At 46.5% G+C, this 10,043-nt stretch overlaps 1 protein-coding gene across 1 annotated transcript in view; it reads right to left on the minus strand.

Moving 5' to 3' along the window:
• Window positions 1-6,249, minus strand: part of MAP3K13 (mitogen-activated protein kinase kinase kinase 13) — an 83,203-nt gene extending 76,954 nt beyond the window's left edge. The window contains exon 1 of the mRNA XM_083154389.1: window positions 6,114-6,249. The gene's annotated coding sequence lies outside the window, so the exon portion shown is untranslated. The remainder of the gene's footprint in view (window positions 1-6,113) is intronic.
• Window positions 6,250-10,043: the final 3,794 nt, after the last annotated feature.

Genomic DNA, 10,043 nt, shown 5'->3' on the forward strand with positions numbered 1-10,043 from the left:
GATAGACAATGTCTAGGTCGACAGTCACTAGGTCGACCACTAATGGTCGACGGTTTTGTCATGATTCCCCAGTGTGTGCAGTGTGTGCGTAGCCCAGCACTTACTCAGCGGCTGTGATAGAACCAGGCTGATTGGGGGGTGGAGCTGACGTCACATGACTTCCCCTCATACACCTGGCCACACCTGCATTATCCCTGACACTCCCAGATAACAGCAGCTCGCCATGTAATGATTCCCCAGTGTGTGCAGTCTGTGCATAGCCCAGGACTTAGTGGGTGCGATAGAAACAGGCTGATCGGGGGCGGAGCTAACATCAGAAGCCTTCCCCTAATACCCCTGGTCACGCCAGCGTTTTCCCTAATACTCCCAGAAAACGAGCGTTTGCCACCCACAAACGCAGACTTCCTGTCAATCAACTCGCCAACGGCCACTGGTTCTGAAAGTAGCAGGATGTCATCACCGGACAGCCTGGCATGCGTATTTCAGTCTGTATTTATGCGCAATCTATCGCTAACCGCCCAAGCTGCGAATTCACAGCTGTGCGATCAGCTCTGAATCATGCCCATGGCCTGCTAGTTACCTCAAGCCCGTTACTTCTGATGTGAGGGTAGCCACACTCACCCGGCTGTGTTTGCATTGCATTATCTGCATGTTTCTTGCACAATTCAATGTGATTAACGGGGGGATGACACCCAGAGATGTCTGAGCGCAAGTACAAAACGCCGGTTACCAAACACCATGTCACATGCGCGTGGCATGCGTTCTCACTGGCGATATTGAACCTCTGTTAGTAAACCCAAATACAACGACAGAGGGTATAAAGCGTTTTATGGCACAAAAAAAGTGTAAGACAGAATGCTAATAAGGTCATTGACAATATCCACGTGAAAGGCAGATATTTTCCAGTTTAGCATGTGTGTAAGCCGCACAGCAAATGCAACCTCCGGGTGGACGTACATAGGCGGAGCTGCAATTGAGTCGCATGGTCTCAAAAGTGTATTGGAAATGGGGTGAGTAGTCAGACTCCTGGAGATGGTCCGTCTTAAGGTGCCCATAAAATAAGAACAACGTATCTGATAACAATTGTACAATAACATCAGGGCGCCTGGAGCACTACCCGTATTTCTAAGACTGAAATGAATTAATACTGTACACCACATTAGCATCGTTATTCCACACAATCATAAGACCAATAGAGAAAACAGGAGCGGGGGGAAATCCAAATATAAAGAACAAAAACAGAAAAAAAGTTTTGCCAAATCAAGACGGTACTGGCTCTTCCCAGAGTAGTAATCTGGGTTAGATTTCTTCTCCTGGAAGCGACTACGGAATAAGGTGCTAAAGCGGTGGCAGGAAATCAGGGCTGCAGTCTGCTGGCTAAAGCAGAGATTCACCTTACTGGGAAATATGAATGGGGCCAACACAAAGGGCGATTTCCGGGCATTTTCTAAGCAATGTCCCGGCCGGCCAGAGGTATGGCGCTGTGCCGCTGGGGGCCCGGACTGTAGGTCAGTCCCGGGCCCCAACATTTCTAGTGGCGGCCGCATAGCCGTACTGCCCACCACACATTCTCCTTCACCGTCCTGCTCCTGCCCGCACCACCCATCCGTCTCCCACCCCGCCGTTTTTTTCCCCTGACAAATCGCTCAGCAATCTAGCATCGCTCAGAATGCTCAGAAAATCTCCCCGTGTGTATAGACGTTTAGATCAGAGAAAATGACGCTATCAGGCAAAAGAACGGCTGTTTCTTTTTCAACCCATTTTAGGTAATGCATTATCCATCTAGTAACCAGCGCTACACGGCCTTCCCCACGCACCTGCTGTAATACAGCGGCACTATGAGTGATACACTGCACACTTTATGCCGTTATCTCAGTGACAGCCTCATCAGTGATAGCCTCTGTATAAGCATCAGCCTCTCAGATACATAGATTCCCCATATATCTGTAATACAGCGTCATGTAACCCATACACACATCTCCGTCAGATAATGAAATCACTGCATCACATCCAGTGGCACACACTGGGGGGGGGGGGGGAGTGTATGACAGTAACACAGATATTACACATCTGAATTAGGACACATTAATGTTACTAAGGGCCTGATTCAGAAATGGGGGCAGCTGTCAGACACAGCAGGGAGATGTGTTGCTACTGCGCGTCTCAGTCACGTGATGACAGGGTGACGTCTTCACGCCGTACCCAGTCGCCCGGCAATTAATATCCTAATGGATACTAATCGGTCAGGGCTAGGGTGGCCAATCCTGGAACCCCCACCTCCGAATCCCCTTGGTAACATGTGAGCCGAAACGGACATTGGCCCTTATTCAGATCTGATCACAGTACAAATTTGTTCTCAAAATGGGCAAAACCATGTGCGCTGCAGGTGGTGCAGATGTAACATGTGCAGAGAGAGTTAGATTTGTGAGAGTTATTTTGTTTCTGTGCAGGGTAAATACTGACTGCTTTATTTTTACAATACAATTTAGATTTCGGTTTCAACACACCCCACCCAAATTGAACTCTCTCTGCACATGTTACATCTGCCCCACCTGCAGTGCACATGGTTTTGCCCATTTTGAGAACAAATTTGTACTGTGATCAGATCTGAATAAGGGCCATTATATTTTTCCAAGTGCCACATAGCCCCCTTATTGCGCTGATGCAGATATTATACTGTATATTCTGCCTCACATACAGCCTGCACATCAGAAATAGCAGTCACATAATCATGAACAAAATCAACATAGACAATAGGTTGCCATGGCAGTGGGCGGCCGACATGTGTAAAGGCCAACATGCGGTTTACACGATTGCACAGGAGGGTATACCATGCACTGCTCTTGTCAAGTCGGCAGTGACATACGTCCGCGCCTCAATAATGACCAATCAGAACATGGCGGCACACGTGCACTGTGTACTGTGATAGACGTATTCATAGATAAGTATTGATAATTTGTTCTTCTTTGGACTGACGGATATAAATCTAGGCCAGTGAGCTATAAATCATCGGTTCATTTTCACCGACTCCCATCTGAGCGGAGCTGCGCGCTGCAGCTAGTATACAGTATATAGACGCAGCTGCCTAGGTAACACTGTATGCTGCTATTATGATCCTAGGACATCCTTCAGCGGAATGCATAGAGATGACCGGCGGTTAAGATGCCGGCGGTCAGAATACCCATGCCAACATTCCGAAGGAGCGATGTAGTTTGCTGCTTAGCGAGTCTCTTAATGCTGCACAGAAATAAACTGAGTGATCCTGAATCGGTCCCTTTTTGCCTAAACCTAGCCCTCCCATCCCCAACGAAACGCTACTCTGCCCCAGTTCCTCACTGCTCAGCATCTCACCATTCCCATTGTTATCGGCATTCCAGCTCCAGTCTCCCGGCAGTAGTCGGAAATGCTGACATCGATATAGCGAATGGCAGCATCCCGCGGACGAGATCCCCTTTTAGCTACCTTGTTTTGTAGGCAACTATCTTTATTAAATATCAGCAACGGTCGCGTTTCAGTCACCTTGCCTCCAGTACAGTCACTGTGAAATAAAAATGGTGTCCGTGTCATTTGCTCAAACTGCTTTTCTGCAATTAACTAACAAAATTAACTACATCTAAGCCATAGTTAAATAACAGCAATCTCCCTCTCTCCCTCAGTCTAGCAATCTCTCTCTCTCCCTCATTAGTCTAGCAATCTCCCTCATGTCACCTAGTCCACATTACACTGTTACACCATAGTTACCTCCCCTCCTGCAATCTGCAGAAGACTCCCTGAAATAAGAGCAATCTCTCTCTCTCTCTCCCTCATTAGTCTAGCAATCTCCCTTATGTCACCTAGCCCACATTACACTGTTACATCATAGTTACCTCCCCTCCTGCAATCTGCAGAAGACTCCCTGAAATAGCAGCAATCTCCCTCTCTCCCTCATTAGTCTAGCCATCTCCCTCATGTCACCTAGCCCACATTACACTGTTACATCATAGTTACCTCCCCTCCTGCATTCTGCAGGAGACTCCCTAACATAGCAGCAATCTCCCTCTCTCCCTCATTAGTCTAGCAATCTCCCTCGTATCACCTAGCCCACATTACACTGTTACACCATAGTTACCTCCCCACCTGCATTCTGCAGGAGACTCCCTGACATAGCAGCAATCTCCCTCTCTCCCTCATTAGTCTAGAAATCTCCCTCATGTCACCTAGCCCACATTACACTGTTGCATTTTTGGGGGAAAAAAAGGAATGAGCGACAGATACATTTACATTGAATCATCAGCACCATCTCCCAGCACTTTACCAAGTATAGTAGCTCTTACTAACTGCTTTGGGGCTCATCTACATTTGTATAGAAGTCATTTTACAAGATTCCTCTCAGATGTAGCAGTACACACCCACGCTTCTAGGTGCCACGTTCACAATCTCTTTTCACAATCTCTTCATATATGATACTAGACACGTCCTTTTTGAGGAGCATGACAAGCCCCCTCAATGGGGCGCTTTGCAAAATTCTACTACCAACTATAATCTCCCTGAAACTAGTGTTCAAAAGTAGGCAAGTATGATCTAAGCAAGTCGTGACAGCGTAAACCTTGTACCTGAGAGACTGACAACCAATATTTGCATTGAGGCAGCAGCAGAATTTCCCTCCAAGATTACCTGCTTAGTGTACAGCGACTGCCACACACACACACACACACACACACACAACACACAACACACACACAAACATTGACATTTTCAGCCGGCATAAAATCTTCCCGTCACTACCCAGGACACGATTGCATTTTCTGATAAACTGGGTGAAGCACCTGTAAATGTCACAACATTGAGACATATATAAATCTCTGCCTGACACAATCTACGCTGCAAAAAAAGTACAACTAAACAGACCTGGGAATTAAAACATCACAAAGCCGCCCCGGGACGGACTGCTTGCCAGTTCATTAGCAAAGAAAAGAAAAAAAAAAAAAAAAAAGTCTCCCTGAAATAGCAGCAATCTCCCTCTCTCCCTCATTAGTCTAGCAATCTCCCTCATGTCACCTAGCCCACATTACACTGTTACATCATAGTTACCTCCCCTCCTGCATTCTGCAGGAGACTCCCTAACATAGCAGCAATCTCCCTCTCTCCCTCATTAGTCTAGCAATCTCCCTCATGTCACCTAGCCCACATTACACTGTTGCATTTTTGGGGAAAAAAAGGAATGAAAGACAGATACAGTTACATTGAATCATCAGCACCATTTCCCAGCACTTTACCAAGTATAGTAGCTCTTACTAACTGCTTTTGGGCTCATCTACATTTGGGTATAAGTCTTTTTTTTTTTTTTTTTTTTTTTTTTTTTTTAATACTAAACTTTGTGGGTATAGGCAATCCCCACAGGTGTGAACTGCAGCAGCTACTACTAATTGATTCCACTAGAGCTATATTAAAGAGCGCTGGGGTTCCTGCAGACTGTGTTTTTGGTTTATCCCCAAACTCACAGCCTGTAAGGTTATACCTACATTTCTGCCAGTTCATTAGCGTCTGATGATCTCTAGGTAATGTTAAACCTCGAAGGCAGAAAGACACACCTCATATATTATTCATATACTGTTCCCGAGCTAGCGTGCTTTATGCAGCGTACAGTGAAACCGGCCGGCCGAGATGCAGACGTGACGGAACATTCTGTGTTTGTTTGGCAGCAGGAGAAACCCCATACTAATAAATGGACTTAACTCACCTGCAAGCCACGGATTTGCCGCTTGGAACACATACAGGCCCGAGGACCATATGGCTGTTAACCACTTCAATAAAAGTAGGAATTCACAACAAGCCCAGCATTTAAAGCATAAAAGATATATAAGAGAGGATAACAATAAAGAACCTTGTTTCATGATGCAACCGGCATGTGTCAATATATAGAACACAGGTGTTCCTTAAAATGTGGCCTATCCATCTATATCAGACAGCCGTGTGTCTCTCCCCTACCGCCTGACATTCCCGGAGTTAGCCACAAGCTTGTCGCTCCCTTGGGAAGGAGATTTAACAACAGCGGATAACAACTGTTAGCAGAGACAGTGTTAGGGAGACCCTGGCATACACAACGCAACATGATGAGTACGAGATTCACATACCAGACATTGGTAAGGCGCTGTCACTCCTTCAGCGGCCCCTGAGACTGAGGATCCAGCACTGCACCAGTGCCTGGTCAGAGTACGGAGGAATGCGAGAGGTGACAGGTAAATGCTCACCTGCGTCTGTGTGTACCCAGTGACACAGGGACATGGAGGAGGGGGAGGGATATTGGATAGGGCGGAAGCTGTGTCTACAGCCCCGTTGGCTGGGACTCGGACTGACTACAGGTGATACAACAGCAGGATTGTTTAGCAGACAGGGAAGAGGAGTAGGAGCCGGGGGGTGAAAGTGTAGAGAAGAGACAGATTAGTGCTGGGGATGAGGGGTAAAAGCTGGCAGAGGAAAGAGGCATTTATTCAGGGGAATAGAACGCACAGAGGAGGGGATATGTATGGTCAAATGAAAGCAAAAAAAAAGGAGAAAAAATAAATGAAAACAACGCAGGCATTCAGTGCCGGATTACCAAGTAGGCAGAAGCCTAGGGGGCCCTGCGTCTGTTAGGGGCCCCACGGCAACGGTTCAAATGAATAATGATTTGATCTTGAAAGAAAATTACAATCAGGCGCTCTTACATTGCAAAAGATACAAAAGAGAATCAACTGAAAGGCCCTTATTCAGATCTGATCGCAGTACAAATTTGTTTGGAAAATGGGCAAAACCATGTGCACTGCAGGTGGGGCAGATGTAAAATGTTAGAGAGAGTTAGATTTGGGTGGGGTGTGTTTTGATTTGTGTAAGTAATTTTGTTTCTGTGCAGGGTAAATACTGGCTTCTTTATTTTTACACTGCAATTTAGATTTCAGTTTCAACACACCCCACCCAAATCTAACTCTCTCTGCACATGTTACATCTGCCCCACCTGCAGTGCACATGGTTTTGCCCATTTTCCAAACAAATGTGTACTGTGATCAGATCTGAATAAGGGCCAAAGAAATAAAAACTTTACGCTAAAGACTTTATAGAGAACATACTCGCCCGTATTTAATGCGGCCGGCGAGGGGGGGGGGGGGGGGGGACGACGACAAGCGATCCTCGCTGTTTAACCCCCGCGCCGGCCGCTCACTCTATTCAATGTTCCAGGGGGAATCCTCACTGTCAGAGGACGGCGAGGATTCCCCCAAACAGCGAGGCTCGCGGCTAATGCGGGAAACCCGCTGAATTTAGCCACGAGCCTCCCTGCTTTAGTAGCCGCATACTGTATGCCGATCCCCCCTTGCTCCAAAATCGGAGCGAGTGTGAAACGGCGTATGCAGGGGATCAGCGGAATACTGACCCTGCGAGCTGTGACAGCGAACAGGCAGCCCCGCTCACTGTCACAGCTCGCAGGGAGCATTAAATACTGACCACTGTATTAATGTAACATACTCATTAAACAGCTTAAAGTACATAAATCATAGACATCAGATTCACATGACATTATCTATATTGTAGACTGTTGGTTGGTAAAATGAAAAACAATAAATGAAAATATTCTGCAAGAGGGCCCCGAGATTTCGACACATATTAAAAGTTTTCAAGGGGGGCCCGATATTTTGACTGCTTGGGGGCCCCCACATGGTTTAATGCGGCATCAAATGATGTGGATGTTACCCCACAGGTTGTGAATGGATGATTATGTAAAACATCTATTCGCAGCTAGTGTGTGTGGACACAGGCTGCGAATGGGTGGCGGCCAGGCCAACATTCGCAAGGCGGGATTTGGTGGACTCGTAAGGCTGGGAATTCGTAGCCTTGCAAATCAACCAGAATACCACCTTCGTGCGTTTTGTACTAGACCGCATAGACTCCGCTACAACAGCGATGACATCTAGTTAAAAGAGTACGAGCTGCACATATGTTTTGTACTTTGCGATGTGATGTGCGCGGGAGCGTGCATCGCATATGTGGGACTCCTTAAGGCAATTTAACAGTCCGTGTTTCAAGGCTATCCATGGTTGAGTGCGGCCGATTAAATCAAATCGAATGAGGCATTAATTCATACTTGCCTACTTTTGAAAACTAGTTTCAGGGAGATTATAGTTGGTAGTAGAATTTTGCACAGTGCCTCACTGAGGGGGCGTGTCCTGCTCCACCCAAAAGGCGTGTCTAATTCCATATATGGAGAGTTTGTGAACGTGGCACCAAGAAGCGTGGCTGTGTACTGCTTCTGAGAGGAATCTTGTAAAATGACTTATATCCAAATGTAGATGAGCCCCAGAGCAGTTAGTAAGAGCTACTATACTTGGTAATGTGGTGGGAAATGCTGATGATTTAATGTAAATGTATCTGTCTCCCATTCTTTTTTTTCCCCAAAAATGTAACTGTGTAATGTAGGCTAGGTTACATGAGGGAGATTGCTAGACTAATGAGGGAGAGAGGGAGATTGCTGCTATTTCAGGGAGTCTCCTGCAGAATGCAGGAGGGGAGGTAACTATGGTGTAACAGTGTAATGTGGGCTAGGTGACATGAGGGAGATTGCTAGACTAATGAGGGAGAGAGGGAGATTGCTGCTATGTCAGGGAGTCTCCTGCAGAATGCAGGAGGGGAGGTAACTATGATGTAACAGTGTAATGTAGGCTAGGTTACATGAGGGAGATTGCTAGACTAATGAGGGAGAGAGGGAGATTGCTGCTATTTCAGGGAGTCTCCTGCAGAATGCAGGAGGGGAGGTAACTATGGTGTAACAGTGTAATGTGGGCGAAGTGACATGAGGGAGATTGCTAGACTAATGAGGGAGAGAGGGGGATTGCTGCTATGTCAGGGAGTCTCCTGCAGAATGCAGGAGGGGAGGTAACTATGCATTAATTAAGTCACCTGTGCTCAACCATGCATACTGTACCCTGAAAACCCGAACTGCTAAGGACCCCTAAGGCCCGAGATTGGACCCACTGGTTGAACGCATTGCCGTAATAAAACTGTCATTACACATAAATAATCCCAGATTGTTGGTGCATTTATACGCTCACAAGCCACAAGATGCACTCGGTGTCTGGTTTGGCTCTGCACAAGTCACACACCTTACTGCGCCTCCTCAGACATTTTAATGACTTCACAGCGAAACTCTGACCATTGTTAATGTCTGGTTTAGTGAAAGAAATGCAGAGAGGAACTTACCCGGCAGCTGCACCGATACCAGATGAGGTGAAGGGGGAATTCCAGCCGTTCTTTAGTTAAAGGTTAACCTGAGATCAGTGCAGGCGAGACAGCGGCCTCCCTCAGCCTGACAGGGCCCGTACGTGCTACAGACATTTCCATCTCCAGCTCATAGACACATCAGAACCGTGCAGCTGTCAGATACAGTATACAGCTCTCATATACTCTAATCCTAAGTACTGCACCTGCCCAGTCTACAAGTAACTGTCCTATGTCTTTAGCATTCATTACAATGTGAACCAATTCCTGCCATACTAGGAATAAAACACAGCAAACCATAATCCCCTACATTCACAATTACATACAGAGCGCCGGATTCAGAGTTGCATGCAGACCCGCAGTTAAAACGATTATCGGCCAAATCGCACTGCGACGGCGGACTCTGGGCCTTATTCAGATCTGAGCTCAGTACACATTTGTTTGAACAATGGGCAAAACCATGCTGCACTGCAGGTGGGGCAGATGTAACATGTGCAGAGAGAGTTAGATTTGGGTGAGGTGTGCTGAAACTGAAATCTAAATTGCAGTGTAAAAATAATGCAGCCAGTATTTACCCTGCACAGAAACAAAACAACTCCCCCAAATCTAACTCTCTATACATGTTACATCTGCCCCACCTGCAGTGCACATGGTTTTGCCCATTTTACAAACAGATTTGTACTGCGATCAGATCCGAATAAGACCCTCTGGGAGGATTGATTTACCTGGGAGAGTTACAGAGGAGCGGCGGCATAAACACAAACATGTTTTTTAGTATTGCACTCATTAACAACTACTGCGGCATTAGCCTGCAACTC

The sequence above is a fragment of the Crinia signifera genome, chromosome 7 (assembly GCF_055691185.1).
Source record: "Crinia signifera chromosome 7, ASM5569118v1, whole genome shotgun sequence".
In the NCBI taxonomy this organism is placed as follows: Eukaryota; Metazoa; Chordata; class Amphibia; order Anura; family Myobatrachidae; genus Crinia; species Crinia signifera.